The 17,852-nt window shown below is 38.3% G+C and overlaps 1 protein-coding gene across 6 annotated transcripts in view; it reads left to right on the top strand.

Annotated features, from left to right (window-relative positions):
• GPC5 (glypican 5) overlaps positions 1-17,852 on the top strand; it is a 735,781-nt gene that overhangs the window by 575,141 nt on the left and 142,788 nt on the right. Inside the window, exon 8 of one of the 6 annotated variants that reach the window (XR_012584227.1) lies at positions 17,353-17,447. The exons of 4 other annotated variants lie outside the window; for them this stretch is intronic. The gene's annotated coding sequence lies outside the window, so the exon portion shown is untranslated. Of the gene's footprint in view, positions 1-17,352; positions 17,448-17,852 lie in introns of those variants that run through there. One more of the 6 variants, XM_074563150.1, reaches the window with a different exon arrangement.

Raw genomic sequence — 17,852 nt, 5'->3', positions numbered from 1 at the left:
CAAGCACAAATACAGGTTGGGTAGAGAATGGATTGAGAGCAGCCCTGAGGAGAAGGACTTGGGGGTGTTGGTGGATGAAAAGCTCAACATGAGCAGGCAATGTGCACTTACAGCTCAGAAAGCCAACCACATCCTGGCCTGCATCAAAAGAAGAATGGATAGCAGGGTGAGGGAGGTGATTCTGCCCCTCTACTCTGCTCTGGTGAGACCCCACCTGGAGTACTGTGTCCAGATCTGGAGCCCCCAACACAAGAAGGACATGGACCTGTTGGAGAGAGTCCAGAGGAGGGCCATGAAGATGATCAGAGGGCTGGAGCACCTCTCCTCCAAAGAAAGGCTGAGAGAGTTGAGGGTGTTCAGCCTGGAGAAGAGAAGGCTCCGGGGAGACCTTATAGCAGCCTTCCAGTACCTAAAGGGGGCCTACAGGAAACATAGAGGGGAATCTTTATCAGGGAGTATAGCCATAGGATGAAGGGTAATGGTTTTAAACTGAAAGAGGGGAGATTTAGATCAGATATTAGGAAGAAATTCTTTACTGTAAGGGTGGTGAGACCTTGAAATAGGCTGCCCAGAGAAGCTGTGTATGGCCCATCCCTGGAAGTGTTCAAGGCCAGACTGGATGGGACTTTGGGCAACCTGGTCTAGTGGGTGGTGTCCCTGCTCACGTCACGGGGGTTGGAACTAGATGATCTTAAAGGCCCCTTCCAACCCAAACAATTCTATGATTATAGGATTCTATGATTTAAATTTATAAAAAAACATTTCTGAAGAATTCATGTTAAGGGTAATCATGATTTTTTTTATTCAGATTTGACTGAGTTTAAAGCCTCCATTTTGCAACTATTACACTATATTTCCCTTCTATCTCTCCTTTAGAACACATTGTATGACCCTGGGTGGTATATAAGAATGTTATAAATCATGGAGGTGAATGAGGAATATTATCACTGTATCATATAACATGAGAACCTGGAAGAATCTAAAGAAATTCTCAGGTAATAGGTTTAAATATAGGATAAAATAAGCATCTCTCATACTTTTTTCACTCAGTATATGATATTACACCTTCTAAAAAGATCAAGAAATGATTCAACAAGTTTATGGAGGAATGGTCTGTCTGTAGCCATCAGACATCACATTTCAAATACAAGTTCCAGCTATAAAAGTCCCACACTAGCGATTTCTGGAATTGGAAGAGCAAGGCATCCTGTTTTATATTACAAAGAATCACAGAATGGTTCAGGTTGGAAGGGACCTTAAAGATCATCTAGTTCCAACCCCTCTGGCCTGGTCAGGGACACCTCCCACTAGACCAGGCTGCTCAAAGCCCCGTCCAGCCTGGCCTTGAACACTTCCAGGGATGGGGCATCCACAGCTTCTCTGGGGAATCTGTTACAGTGCCTCACCACCCTCACAGTAAAGAATTTCTTCCTGATATCCAATCTAAATCTCCTCTCATTCACTTTGAAACTGTTACCCTGTGTCCTATTGCTACACTCCCTGATAAAATGTCCCTCCCCATCTCTCCTGTAGGCCCCCTTTAGGTACTGGAAGGCCGCTATAAGGTCTCCCCAGAACCTTCTCTTCTCCAGGCTGAACAACCCCAACTCTCTCAGCTTGTCCTCATAGCATAGGTGCTCCAGCCCTCTGATCATCATCATATTCTTCCATACATATAAGTTGTGGCCTGGTATTAGAGGTGCTGTATTTTACTGTGCCTGCTCTTATGGCTTTATACTCTTGGTAAACCTTAGGTAGTGCAGAATCTGAGAAATAATTTATTTCGGAAATAACCAATCTTTGTTTTCCAGATGACATTTTTCCAGTACAACTTTTTTTTTTCTACTAAAGAAAGTTTTTCTCATTAATTTCTGATTTAATTCTGTTCCTGTTTTGGCTGAAAATGATCTCTGTTTCAGCAGTGACTGATTTTATGCTTAAGCCCTTTTTATTAACAGTTGTGTTTGTATGTCTGGAATGATTCTCAGCACACGGTTTTAGGAAGGAAAAGCCTAATGTCTTTCACAGGTAATATGTGATATCTCTAAAAGAACAGCCAAATCAGGGCAAGCTATAAAACACAGGCAGAAACAGGCTTCATAAAGTAATATTTATAGTTCTAGTATTAGAGGAATTTATAGCATAGAGTTCCTATCATTCCTAGGAAGATTTAAATGCACATTTGCAAATAGTCCAAGGACTGTGAAATACTTAGCTACTCAATAGAGGTTATTTCTGTATTATTAGTTACCATGTAGTGATTTAAATTTATAAAAAAATGTTTCTGAAGGTTTCATTTTAAGAATAATGATGATTTTTTTATACAGATGTCTTCCAGAAATATGGATGAATGGCTTTCTTAAAACAACAGCAACAACAACAAAAAAAAATGCCACTGCATACATTATATTTTCTGGGTTCAGATTGTCTTTACGTAACCAGTAGATAAATTGAGTTTCCCTTGGTATCAAAGAAGAAATTTATGTACTCTGAAAGTGCCCGGACTGCATATCCTATAATGTAAATGAACAATTCGATAAGGCTCAGCAAAACATTTCTCACACTAAACCCGTGGTCACACAAAGCTAAAGTCAAGAGAGTGAAAAAGCAGTCTAACTGAGCATTTTGTTTTACAGCCATATTGCTAACCTGGTGCAGAGGCGGTATTTTCCTTCTAAAAGACTATGTCATTATTTTAGCTCATCCTTTCATTATCTTGTAGAAAGATCAGTTTCAACATAAATCTTAGCAGGAAAATAAGGCACTTGACTGTACGTTTTCAAATGACTTTAAAAGAACTACATGTTCCAAAGCAACATCTATTTCCCTAAACTTTTACATGAAAAACCCCTTCATAATACCTTTCATTATGCCAAAAAGATGAATGGTTATCTTAATAATAATAATTCAAGGAGACAAAATAAAAAAAATACAGTGGCATTCTATGAAAGGTGAAGCAAAATGATACAGAATATGATTGGGAATGGTATTGTAATTTATGCACATACAAACTCTTGACTTTTTGGATGATGACTTTTACTTCTGTTACTTCATTGTCCTTGAGAGCTAAAAGCCAGCAATTTTTTTTTTTTATGTTGTTATGTTTGTAAATGTCTAGTAAGGGTTTGAGTTATTTTCTGAATTCAAAAGGGCCTTAGATATCTGAACACACAAAAAAAAAGTATTTAGGCAGGGAACAGACATAAAATTTACATTAACTTTCTCTTCGCCATCTCATGATGAGGAATATTACAAGCTTCTTGCTGAATTATATTTGTTCTGCTTTTCCTTCATAACAATAACCAGCAAAATACAAAACTGTTACTAGTGATATTGGCTAGAGAGAGTCTCTGGTATCTCAAGTTGTGGAGTTGAATCGCATATTGAGTTCAGGAATGGTTTTGGGTCCCAGTGCATTAGGTAACTGAGAAATATAGGGTAAAAATCTATCTGTAGATTTCTGTCAGTAATCTAGTAATTCATTTTTAGGAAAAGTCACATACATGTGCATGACTAGTGTTTAAACAAATAGTGTTGAGAACACCACAAATGTCAGTATTTGCCTTCCTTGGAGATCTGTCTACTCATATGTAAGGCACAATCAGGAACACATATTATGAGAAACATAGCTCCTAGAAGCCAAAAAAACATGAAACACTGTGGTATCTTTTCCAAGGGATGGACTTCAGAAGGTGACCTCCTCTGACCTTTAGAGGATGACCTGAAAGGAAATTGGTTTAGATAGATCTTTAAAATTGGACAGAAGGCCAGACTGGTTTCCCCACTTCATAAAGCTTTGTATTGGGTGTGAGTGGCAAGGTTTTGATAGTGGGTGGGCTGCAGAGTGGTCTCTGTGAGAACAGGGGCTGCCCCATGCCAGACACAGTTTGTTCTAATTTTCTCCACAACAGACCCACTACAGGACACACCTGAGCCCATCAGCCAAGCGTGTGGTGCCTCTGTGAAAACATATCTAAGAAATGGAAAAAAATGCCAGATGGATAGCAGACTGAGGGGAGGTAAAAAAGGAATAAACATCAGTACGAACACCAAGGTCAGAGAAGGAGCAGGGGGAGGAGGTGCTCCAAGTGCCACAGTGCTTGCAGCCTGTGTCGTGGTTTAACCCTAGCTAGCAGCTAGGACCACTCAGTCACTTGCTCACCTCTCCCCCTCCCAGTGAGATGGGGAAAAGAATCATAAAAATAAAGAAAACTTGTGGGTTGAGAAAAAGACAGTTTAGTAAGTAAAGCAAAAACCATGCACGCAAGCAAAAAAACCAAAGAATTCACTCACTACTTCCCATCAGTTGGCAGGTGTTCAGCCATCTCTAAGAAAGTAGGGCTCCATCACACATGATGGTTACTTGAGAAGACAAAACACCATAACTCCAAATGTCCCACGCTTCCTTCACCTTCCCCCAGCTTTATATACTGAGCATGAGACCACGTGGCATGGAATATTCCTTTTGCCAGTTGGGGTCAGCTATCACAGCTGTATCTCCTCCCAACTTTTTGTGCATTCCCAGCCTACTCACTGTCAGGGCAGTATAAGGAGCAGAAAAAGACTTGGTTGATTAGCAACAACCAAAAATATCAGTGTGCCATCAACATCACTCCTATCCCAAATCCAAAACACAGCACTATACCAGTCGCCAGTAAGAAGGTCAACTCCATCCCAGCTGAAACCATGACACCCTGTAACCCCTGGAGAACCTCACCGGAGCAGCTATCCGAACTGCAGCCAGTGGACAACTCCACACTGGAACACATGGATATTTTCTGAAGGACTTCAGCCCCTAAGGGAGGCTAATCTCCCTAAGGGAGAGCTAATCTCCCCTAAGGGAGATTTAAAGATCATCTAGTCTGACCTCCCTGCCATGGGCAGGGACATCTTTCACTAGATCAGGTTACTCAAAGCCCCATCCAACCTGGCCTTGTACACTTCCAATGACAGGTCACCCACCTTTTCCAGTGTCCCACCACCCTCATCATAAAAAACTTCTTCTTTACGTCCAATCTAAATCTACCCTCTTTCAGTTTAAAACCATTGCCCCTTGTCCTGTCACTACAGGCCTTGGTAAAAAGTCTCTCTCCATCTTTCTTATAAGCCTCCTTTTAAGTATTGAAAGACCGCAATAAGATCTCCCAGAGCCTTCTTTTCTCCAGGCTGAACCCTAGCTCTCTCAGTCCTTCTTCAAAGGAGAATTATTCCAGCCCTCTGATCATTCTTATGGGCCTTTTCTCAAATGAAATTTATTTTGATCATAACAGTAATTGGTAAGTGATCTCCCTTTGTTTATCTCAACCCACAAGCTTTTTCATCCTATTTTCTTGCCCTGTCCTGTTGAGGAGGGGGAGTGAGAAAACGTCTGGGTGAGCATCTGGCATGCTTCTATGTATCAGGACATTAAAGCTAACAAACTTCCAGTGCCAAGTTCCCCCACTTTTGCAATTGTTATGTGTAATATAGCCTTATTATTTATAAGCACAGATGAATCACTATAGTAACTTCAGTACCAGTGTCAAGTACAGCTTGAAATCACAAGGAAAAAAAAAAGTAAAGAAAAAAAAGTAAAGCAAAAAACCCTAACAATAAAAAGGTTAAAGTCCCCATTGTAAGATAAATTTTAGACTTTGTTCCCTCTGGATCAGATCTACACATTTTCTGACAGCGCTCTTTCCAGGTTCTTCCACCACCACCCCTGCAGTTAATACAGACTAGCATTGTATTTCTGCCAGCAAAGGATTAGGTTGGTAAATCAACATGTTTTATTTGAAAGCAGAGGCCATCCAGGGACAGAGAGACTGATAACAGAACCTATTTTTTATTAGGGCACTTTTAGGTTTAGCCTTCAGTGAGAACCTTATTTAAATAGAAAGATTTTTGGTTGCTCCCTATGGGAGTCATAAGCAGCCTGTGAATGGACAGAGCTTTACAAATGAGAATATGTGGGAACTTCAGAACAACTGCAGCGGTTTTCTATGAAAAGTGCAGAATATTCCTTTTATACTTTCTTTGAAGTTAAAAACTGCAAATTAAACATTAAAAATTAATAAAACTCACACTGTAAGAAAAATGATAGTAAGTGAAACATAAAATTTCATTCTAGTTTAAATAATTTGATTGCTAGTTTAATAAAATGTTCTTCCTCCCTCACCAGCTGTGTTTGAACCAACAGGAATTAGACAGCTTGGTAAGCCACACTGCAATCTGTATTTCTTTCTCCTTGTAGGCATTTATTTTTTGTTGTTTTTTTTTTGTTTTACTGTGTATATGCTAGGGGCAGGAGGATGCAAAGAGGAAGGAGGTATGGGCAAAGGCTAAAGGCAAAGACATTAGCTAGCCTGCCACAAGATCAGCAGCAAAGCTAACACATGGGACCACAGGCAGGTCAACATGTTCCTGAAAGTCTCAAAGCACTAATTCAAGTCCACCAAAATTTTCTGCCTTTGTCCTGTAAGAACAGCACATTCTTTCTGCAGTGTTGACCTCATTCCAGATGTCAAGAAGACGGCAACCTGCAGGAAGAATTAACCTCGTCCTTCCCTTGCTCCCCTACTCTTCACTTGCTTCATCCTATGTTACTGAATTGCTTTTCATGTTTTCACAGCAGCTAGCATGTGGCCACATCTTTTCTAGTTCTATCTTGGACATTCTGACAGCAGTGTTCTACATTAAACTTTAAAGCATTCCTATGTGATTTAGAGGAGGGTTTACATGCTCTGGATCTTCTCTAATGTTAGGAAGGCTATAGGTGGCTGTTACTATGGTTTCACACTCTCCTTTCACTGCTAGAGTCAGTGTAATGGTACTGCATTGCACTGATTTTTACCCATCTGTCTCTTCCTATAACATGCTCAAGAATTACTACTCACCTGAAGCTGTAATAATTCTGACTACATATCACCAAAAAGGAAAGACTGATTTTCTTGCTTGCCACTTTTCATATGTGAGGTTACATCTTTTATGTGCAGAAGGATCAAAGGGAAAGCCTAGTGCCACAACAGACTCAAAAGCAGATCCCAAATGCCCATCCCTCTTACCTACAAATAAAGAAATGAAATATTTTCCAGATATTGAGGAAATTAGTTTCTGGATCTGAAACTGAAAAGCGATACTTAAGACACCCTCTTTTCACCCTGTTCTAAGTGTTAGGGATGGGGAGATAGGCTTCTTGTTTATTGGAGGGGGTATTTTGGAAATTCATTCAGTTGTATTAGGACTACTCAATTCCACCTGAATTGTATGCATTTGTGAAAAGAAATATAAAGAAGAAAATCTATACCATATCACCCTTTTTATATTGCTTAATTACAGCCTATAGCCATATAATTATTTCAGCTACACAAGCCTTCAAAAATACCCTTCATTAGGTAGGTATTCATCAGCCAACAATTTTCTGTTTCTCCCTGTTTCCGTCTCCGTTGTCCATTTCCAGCCTATTAGAACATCAGTAGATATATTCATTGACATGCTATTTGAATTGCTATTCCTAGGCAACATCTATGATTATGAGGAAAGGCCAGATTAGTAATGTGATTTTCTAGTTGCTATGTGAAAAGCAACCACTTAGAATCAGGTGGATATTTTTGTCTGCAGCTCAGTCCTTATTAATGTATGCTTCCTTTTAAGTATGGTTAAATTACTAATGCTAGAATCTTTAATAATAAGCAAAATGTTGTGAAATACAGAATATTTACATAATTAATGTCTCATCTAGCAGTTCTGTAACACATTAATCTCTGAATAACCTTCAATTCATACCATAACATGAATGTTAATGGTAGAAACTAGAGCTGAAAATACCTATTTGGTCTTCCATTTCATGTAGTCATTTGATTGTTCCCTAAAGAATATTTTGCTGTGCTTTGTCTCATCTAGATTTAAATGTACTTAGCAATAAAACTACTACTATTTCCCTTTGGAGACTATGTCACCATGTAATAGATTTCACTGCTGGGAATCTTTACCCTATTCAATCGTGGTAAGATATTTCACCTTCTCAGAAACAGGAAAGAGGAAAAACATAGCAAAAGCAAAAATATTTATTGGCTAGCAAGAGAATTCACTACAAACCAGGAATGCTACTTCTTTTAAAAGCTCATTCCTTCTATGATGCTATTTTAATTTCCTGCAGTGTAAAATCTGCTGTTGCATTTTTCATCACATTTTCCTGAGGTAAAGGCAAATCCTACCTGTTCTCTTTGACTGTGTCATTTAGCTTTCATTTAGCATTACTTCTTTGTAGTTGAATGCTTGTCTTGCCCTTGAAAATGAACTGCTGAAATACCCACATAACCATCAAATCTTTGTTGGATTTATTAAAAACAGAGAAAATTAATTTAAAACAAATAGAGACTTGTTAAGTGTATCAAGGTGTCGTAACCTTAATAAGGCATTATCTCCTTAGCCCCCAGGGAGGGAACACACTTGCATAAGTGTGTTCCAGGGAGGGAACACACTTCCGTCAAGCTATATAATATAAGGCTACATGGAGACAACAGAGTCAGGTAAAGGGCAATAGAGGAAACAATAAAACTGTATTTGGGTTTATGTGTAATAAGGCAAGTTAGAATGCTATAGAGAAGAAAAACATATCATTTGCAGGAAAAGACAGACACACACAGAGGCAAGCACACCCCCACACACCCTCCCCCACACAATCCTGGACAATTGCCTTAGCAGGTCAAAAGGTTCTTGAGGAACTAAGGGCTCCTGGAGCAGGCAGAGAGAGGGAGAGCTGCTGCTCTTGGAGCAGGCAGGGAAGGCAGGCAGCTTCCTCACTACTCCAGTGATCTCACACCAATTCTGCAGAAACAGTTCCTGTGGGAACTACATCTTCTTCCTCCCCACCCCCATTCCACAGCCTTTAGCCTCTGCACCCTACACTATGCACCGCACAATGAGGGTGTTACTTACCCAGGCAGGTGCCTTATTCTGTTGCTCAGCTGTTTTTTCTTGCTTACCTGCTTCTTTTCTTTTGTATGCTGAAAGCAGTCTTTTCCCCACTGTCAAGGTTGTACTTCTTCAATGATCAGTAATTAATTGACCATCTGTGGGTTGTTCATAGGTCTAGGTCCTCTGTTTTCAACTATATTTTCAAGGCACTTGCTATTATCCCATGGTTAAACTCTACGTCATAACAAGAGACACCTGGTACCAAGCTCCAGTTCACACAGCAAGTTCTTGTAACAAGTTGATAGCACGCTTAAAAGGTCAGGACAGAGTCTTTGCACAGTTGGCATAAACTTTCATTTGCATTTTTACTGGGTCACTGTGTAGTGTCCCTGTTCTCTGAACTAGCACTTCTTGTTTGTTGCATATGTAGATGGTAAGGGGTGGGGGGGAAATGGAGAAGTCACCTTCACTACTAGTGAGCGCATGCCTATTTGCAAAATTTTAGCAGAATCTGCATCAACTTGTCTACTCAGGTCAAAAAATTTCTGGTCAAAAGAACTTTACTTCTGTTCTTGGAGAAGGCAGTTTCTTCAGGCTGAAATTCTTCAATTCTGCACAGGTCTTGTACTTTGCTTAAGAAATTAAGAAAGAGAAATTGGTGTTTCAGAAACATGTACTGTTTACATTTTCGGCTTTTAAGGAATTAAGAGATAGCCCTTTGTTCTGCCATTATAGAGAAATTTTGCATTTAAATCAAGATCGGACTATGGAACAGAAGCCTTCTGTGGCTTACGCTTTTTCATTCAGCTGATTTATTTTTCTTGCTTGGTGGTTAAATAGAAAATAAACTTAACAGCATCCCAAATAATTGTGTTCCAACATTGATATTTTTGTAGCTATCGATCCAAACTCCTTGACACTATGCTATATATGTCAGTGAAGTTACAGCTAAGGTAAATGTGCATGTTTTCTTTTCCTACCTAACAATTATGTGGTCATAAGTAGGTACAAAATATATAAATTTATCTATGGAACTTAATTCCAAAAGCATCAATTTCTTTATTTTATAATCAAGTTGAGAAAAGTTTCCTCTAGAAATCTGATTATAGTTAACTCTTCGGCTGCTTCATTGCCTTCATTGCATTTTCACTGCAGGAAAAATTCTGACATATTCAAATTACCTTTCCAATGGACATTTATATAATTAAAATTAATATTTTAAAATGTCACATCTGTTTGAGAATTTTGTTGTTAGCTTCACAGTTACATATCTAATGTGTTTGGATGTTTGCGACACTTCACTGAATAATGTTTTCTTCAATATAGCCAAACTGCTACTACAGATTCTGAATATATGATAAACATGATCCACCTTTTCAGATTTTCTTTATTAGAATTTAATAAGTGTATTACTATTTTTAAATATCTATCTAAGTACTTCTGTAAATTGATTCCATCTATATGGTTACTTTTAAAATCCAGACAAGCGGGTTAGAAGCAACCAGACCTGACTTGTACCAGATGGTGACTTTTTTTTTCCAGGAGACAGAATTAAATAGGCATGCTGCAGAATCAAATAAATAGGGAAGAATGAGGTGATCATTCATATGGACATATTTGCTATAACTTTTAGGGGAATTTTATTTTTAAAAAAAATAAATTGTAGGCTGCTGTAAAAGCAAACAAGAATTTTTCATGTGGTTTTCATATGGTTTATCTGTTATCTAAGGAAGACAGTTATAATCTGTACAGTACAAAACAGCATAGATAGTGACAGTTTAGTTGTGGTCTTGAATGCCTAACATTGTTCTCAAATTGAAAGAGAATTATTTAACACTTTAACGTAGTAACTGTCAGGACTGCTAGAAGGTACCACAGTCTGAGGGTACCAGGCATACCAGATTTTAATAGTGTTAGATATGGATGGGACATCGTTCCATGGGAGTGAGACTGGCTGTGGTTTTTAAGCAGAGTGAACTTAGGTGCTATGCCTGCAGAGGCACAATCTCTAGGATTTATGATCATGTATAAACTAACATTATAACTGCTCAATTCTAGACTGTTCTGGCAAAATTGGATGTGTCGAATAACTAGGTCCCCAGAACAATCTTTGGAGTAGAGCTGCTAATTTTCTCTCTGATTCAAAGCACCAAAACAGACTGAGAATATTTTGTTCCTGAGTAGCTTTTACAGTCAATATGAATGAGAAAACACTGACTGATGTCCCCTTGTTTCCAAGAAATACCTCTAGGCCTTCAAAATACGTCAAGTATGTCTTCATACCCTGTCTCTAGTATATCATTCAAGTCCTCTGTCTCATGCTGTAAAACCCATCTTGGCAGGCTTCAGCACACTGCTCCCAGAGTAACAGAGCATTTAGAGAAGTACACAAAATAATTATTAATCTTGAGCCCACAAGAGACCCTGGAGAAGGTCTGGGCAACAGGTAAATACCTAGCCTTGAGCAACGTAATAAGATGCTTTCTGCAAGATTAAGCTTGATTACTGTCAACTACTTGTAGCATAGAAGAGGTGCAGAAGCTGCATCTATCCAGAGGAGTGCTCTAGCGAGCACATAGCGCTGCATACTGGTGCCTGCTCAGTCTCTGTTCTTAATCCTCTAAAGCAGGTCATAAGAACAGAGGTTCTCAAGAACTTAATGGATGTTTCATAATGTAGCAGGGGACCAAAACATCTTGAACTATTGCTTACAAAAGCTCCCTTCTGATTTTATTGCTAGTGTAAAAAAAAAAGAAAACAACGGAGACCTGATTCTTGTGGTTTAAGACCAAATCACAGTGTGGATACTAAATGGACTTGAATACCAAAATGATTTAATCACAGACATTTGCAATTTTATGAATTACACCATGTCCCTGTTCCATGGGAGAGACCATGCAGGTAGGAGAGACGTCAGGCAGGTTAGTGCAGTCCCAGCCATGTCATGTGCATTTCTGGGGCTGGGCCACAGGGTCTGCTGGGGTGCTGGAGAGATGGTCCCAAATCCTGGTGCAGAATCATGGGTTCCCATCAGAACCTCACAGGTTCTCCTTTCTCTTGGTTCCCTCTGGAGTCTCTTCCTCTGAGTATTCCTAAGTGTTCTTATTTATAGGGTTGGGCAGACAAAATCTCACTGATGATTTATCTGATCAAATTGCATTGTCTTTTCACAATGTGCTGTCACTGTCCTTGGCACTTGCAGTCTGCTTGTTCTGGACACACCAGGGCATGTTTGTACATGATGATCAGCAGGTTGTTTTTATAGTTTGGCTATCTATCTCCGTGAGCTCACAAAAACAACACTCTGGTTTTTGAGACAGATCGTTGTTCATATTTTGTTTACCTCTACTACACCAAAAATTTGGTACACTCCTTTATGCTGACAGTTAGGCTAACTAGGCTAAATTGGTGCTGACTTCTACAGTGTTTCACTCCACTATGTGGACTGAGATGTAACACTGGGTAGAACGGGAAACGAGAGATTGTTTCTGTATGAAAAACTTTAAAGATGACCTTTTTTTTTTCTTTTCTTTTTTCTGTATCAAATATATGTATGTCTTTCCATGAACTGTGTTCCTACTCTGTCTTTTGCCCATAAATCATTGACAGTTCTCTCAATAACCAGAAATATTTGCTGTAAATAAATCTGTCCATTAAACACTCACTGAATGTGAAGCTTTCTGACATTCAGAGCTCTTTCTTGTTGTAGAAAGTATTATTGAAAGTACCATTGCATATTGTAATGAGACATGTTCCCAGTTCTTTAATACTCCAGCTGTTAATGTACTTTATGATACAAATGTCAATAAAATATGAAACTGAACAGCTTTTCTCTTAATGTTAAAAGAATTAACCTTTATAACCCATGCTTCATCACTAGTTCCACAGTATTTAAATATACTTCTTATCATCAACTTCAATTAGGCAAGACATTGTTTTGGACCCTCTTCCATTTACCAGTGTAGCACATCTAGAGTGGAAGACTCATATCTTGGTCTCCAAAAGTTTGTATGCACTAACGTTAAAAAAAGAGAAAAGTTTATGAAACTGTGTAAGAAGGCATACTTTTCCCATTGACTTAAATGAATTGTCAAATTTTTTTTAAAAAGAGTATGCTGATATTAACTCACGTATATTAGATTTTAAAACAGAAATTTTCTCACGGAACTAGTGTTTAGCAATTGTAAGAAGGGTATTTACTAGTTTTGAACTTGGGTTTGCAGGAGGTCTTTACTATACACCTACATACCCTTAACATAAATGGCTTTTCCACAACTGTTGAATATGCTATACAATTTCTATAAAAATATATATAACATTAGTTAAATTGATCAGGTCAATCTCTCACATTTTTTTTTTCCCATTTGCACTCTCTGATAGCACTTTATGGTCTAAACTGTGATACTTCAGTGGGAAATGTTCTCGTTGTGCCATTATACTAAATCCAATGTCTCTTTTATTAAAGTATAAACAGATCCTTTGAATGTTAGTCTAGAACTTTGAGGGTATCTCTTTCTTTCCTCCCCCTCTCCCCAGCTAAACACGTGATACATTATGTCTTCTTTTTAGAGTCCATGATATGTAAAAGTGTATGGAGAACTAATTGAAGTATGGAAAAACATTTCGGTGTGGTCTGTGAAAAATGTAGTACCTACCTATCCCAAGCAGAAAACATTTCTGCAAATAGACTCCATGTTCAATTTCATCCCAGTGGTATGAGGTATCCCATCTGGACTAATGGGAGTTAATAAAATGTAGCCATTAGTGTGAAAAAGCTGGAACTAAAGAACAGTGCAAGCAGAGTTATGATTTAATCTTCCTGTAAGATAGAAGATTTTCTATTCATCATTATACTTATGTATATTTGCCAAATCTATGGGGATTACAGTACCAGGGCAAAAGGGGTATAATTGGACTGAGCAGTAAATATTTTGTTTCCTTCAGTTTTTGTGAGATGAAAGTCTGGTTATTGATTCTAGAAACAACACAACAGCAACACATTTAAAAATCCACACTTCCCTGAGCACTAATTCTAATACATTTCAATGTTATTTCTATTCAAATACTGATTTCCAGAGACCAATCACTCAATTTTAAAGATAAATATTAAATGAACTTTATATCTAGCATTCTTAAACCTAGCTTTCTCCCATTTAGAATAAACCTCAATTTATTTATTTTTTTAAAGAGGAAATCTTCAGAACAGATTTTGAATGCCTGAAGATGAGCAGAAAGGAAAGAGTAAAGATTGGTTTCTATCTCTGAAAAAAAAATAAAGGTAAAAATTTTGTCACAATAATAGACCTCATACTTACTACAAATCCCAGCAGTTATGATTTTTTTATTTTTTTTTTCGTTACAGAAGAAAGTGTCTTGATGCAAACACACAAATTCTACCATGTGTATTGTATCATGTGATGGACGGCAGTGAAGAGTGGTGTCCCTCAGGGGTCTGGATTGGGACCAGTATTATTTAACATCTTTGTTGGGCACATGGACAGTGGGGTTGAGTGCACTCTCAGCATGTTTGAAGATGACACCAACCTGAGTGGTGTGGTTGATACTCTAGAGGGAATGGATGCCATCCAGAGGGACCTTGATGGGCTAGAGAGGTGGCCTTGTGCAAAGCTTATGAAGTTCAACAATGCCAAGTGAAAGGTCCTGAACGTGGGTTGGGGCAATCCCAAGCATAAATACAGAGTGGGTGATGAGTAGATTGAGAGCAGCCCTGCACAGAAGGATGTGGGGATACTGATGGATGAAAAACTGAATATGAGCCAGCAATGTGCGATTGCAGCCGAGAAAGACAATCATATCCTGGGCTGCATCAAAAGAAGAGTGACTGCATCAAAAGCAGGTTGGGCAGGTCATTCTCTCCCTCTACTCTGCTCTTGTGAGGCCGCACCTAGAGTATTGTGTTCATCTCTGGGGCCCCCGGCATAAGAGAGACCTGCTCAGGCAGGTCCAGAGGATGACCACAAAGATGATAGGGGGTTGGAGCATCTCCCTTATGAGGACAGGCTGAGAGAGTTGGGGTTGTTCAGCCTGGAGAAGAGAAAGCTCCGAGGAGACTTTGTAGCAGCCTTCCAGTACCTAAAGAGGGCCTACAGGAAAGATGGGGAGGGACTCTTTGTCAGGGAGTATACTGATGAAACAAGGGGTAACAGTTTTAAACTGAAGGAGGGTAGATTTAGGTTATACTTAAGGAAGACATTCTTTACGATGAGGATGGTGGGGCACCGGAACAGGTGGATCCCCTGTCATTGGAAGCGTTCAAAGCCAGGTTTGATGGGGCTTTGAGTAACCAGATCTAGTGAAAGGTGTCCTTGCCCATGGCAGGGGGCTTGGAACTAGATGATCTTTAATGTCCTTTCCAACCCAAACCATTCTATGATCTATGATCTAGGCATGCTACCACTGTAAAACGGCCCACTCTCTGGAAGCAGATGGAGCATGGCAATTTAGGATGCCATCTTACAGTCTCAAACAGGGGTGTTAAGCAGCACTGGCTATTTTACCATTGGTGAATTCTCAGCTGCCATTTCAGCTCTGCTGCTGATGTCTCTAACTGGTCAGGCTTGGAACCATCTCTGAGCTTTAAATGAGGTTGAACCATTTCTGATGTAGATACTACCAAGGATGCCATTACCTGCAAAGTCCGCCATTTGTCAGGGGAAAGCAGGGGAATAATATCAGATACTGAGGTCTTGGCGAACCCAGTGAAATATATCTGTAATTTCAACATTGATCAATACTGATACCATCTGCCTTCACAAAGGTAATGCTGTAATGGCTGAAACCAGCCAATGTGCCTAAAGATAGGATGATCTGTGCTATGTTATACCTACCTTATCTTTTTTCTTCTGTCATCTCTCCATCTGTAATATACAGTAATATATTTCAAAAACACAGTCAGGAACAGATGACAACCCATTGCATCTATACAAATTTACCATGACTTTTTACAATATTAATAGTAAATTTAGAGTACTGAGGAAGAATAAAGAATGTACTGTAATATGGATGAAAATATATATTCTCTACTTTGTGTATTCATTCTAAGAAGCAGCTACTCCTCTGTCAAAATTCTGAATGTTTTGTCATTTAGGTTCCCATGGAAGAACACATAAGGAAATGGGAGCGGTTGGTTATTTTAGCATAATCATAAGAAAATAAGTACTTTTTTTCTGTGGTTTTGGAGTTTGCTTTTCTTTTTTCCAAAAAATATTCAACATTTAATCTCATGAAGTCCCATTCCCTGGTTTTAATTCAGATGCTCATCTTTCTGTTCAATTAATATGTTTAATTCCATTTTATCTTTATATAGTCTGAAAAACTTGACTCTTTCTTCCGTGAAAGGTTATACTGTGAAGAGCTCAATAGCATTTGTGTGCAAAAGATTAACTGAAACTTGACACATATTGGAGTGTTTTCTCAGTATGTAATTGAATAGAACGTATTATTATAGTTGCTATTCCAAAGTAATCGTACCCTGCACTGTTGCCATCCAAGACTGTCTTTAAACCCCATAGGCAGGAAAGTTCTTTGAGCTAGTAGTCTTCATCATTTATCTTGACTAAACATTTAGATCAAGATTTTAAGCAATTACAGTTCACTTTCTTCTGTAGTTAAAGACCCCTAGTGATTTCTTGGCAATTTTTGTTTGTGCTCTCTGAAGTTTTTTTTCTGAATCCTTCATTAGCTTCAGAAATTATAAAGTGTGTTTTAGATTAAATTATATGGCATATAATTTATTGCAGATACATAGCAAATATTGTACATAAATGGGTAGCTTTTATAACCTTGGCATAAAAGTTCTTTACATGCTGGGTTTTTCACTTATTTTCTTCAACAGTTTCTATCATTTGCATGGAGTTTGGGGATTTTAATCTAAACATTCAAACAGCATCCTGATAACCTTTGTGTTGATAATGCCTATCTGATAGGATTTAAATTTTATTAGTGTAATCTTTCTACTGAGTTTAAGATTGACTCTGAATTTCATATCATATTTATCGTGTATCCCTGTTGATTCTATAACTAACATTAGAATCCCTATAGTCATGCAAGATGGGAGTTTTAGTTTTGTTAAAAATATGACAAAGTTTACTTCAATCACAGTGTAGGGAAATAACACTAAGGACCATATGCATTTTCACAATAGTAGATGTGTACATTTCTGTACAAAAGTAAATAACGAGGAAACTCTTTACACTTTTATACTTTGCACAAAATTAAGATTATAAAACAATGTAGGACAAAAACTCTTCAGCTTTCATGTTCTGCACTAGTAACTATTTAAAAGAACTTCAATCACATTATGTTGTTGCTCACGCAGTATTCGGGAGTCATATATTTTAAAAATACTTTTGTGTCTTCTTGGTGATGAAAATAGTTTGTCTGATTCTTGCAAAAAAAGGAATTACCTACTGGATTGTATTAATTTATCTGCAGACATCTCAGAAGCTGAATATTTATAATGGATTTCAACATAGTTCCCTGAGGAAAAACTGCCTTGAAAAGCATCAGGCATCAGGCTGAATATGCATGTAAGGTATATTTTCTATTCCTTAAAAAGTGTGCTCTGATACATAAAATTCCCTGGCTGTGAAGAATATGTCACAGGTTTATCAACAAGTGAGCTTGTTCCTTCATCTTCAGTCTTAGGGTGCTCATTAAGTAATTCTAAGGTTTAAGAACTATTTTAACTTGCCAAGCAGCTAACTAAGGTCATCAGAAAATTAGTTGAAATACCTTGGCTTTAGCCTTGTGTGTGCGTCTTTTTAGGAAAGCTTTGTCTGCAGTATACCGTGTTTTTCTCCAAATTCTTTATTTGCCGGTGTACTTAGGGGCAGTTTGCACTACAACACTGGGGTTTTTTTTCACAGTATGTTGTGAAGGTCCTTGTCCAACTGTTTGAATGAATCACTGGAAGCATGTAAGAGGACAGTGAT

Source organism: Larus michahellis, chromosome 1 (assembly GCF_964199755.1).
Source record: "Larus michahellis chromosome 1, bLarMic1.1, whole genome shotgun sequence".
Taxonomy (NCBI): domain Eukaryota; kingdom Metazoa; phylum Chordata; class Aves; order Charadriiformes; family Laridae; genus Larus; species Larus michahellis.
The sequence above is the reverse complement of the archived record's forward strand: the minus strand, read 5'-3'. Positions and strand labels throughout refer to the sequence as shown.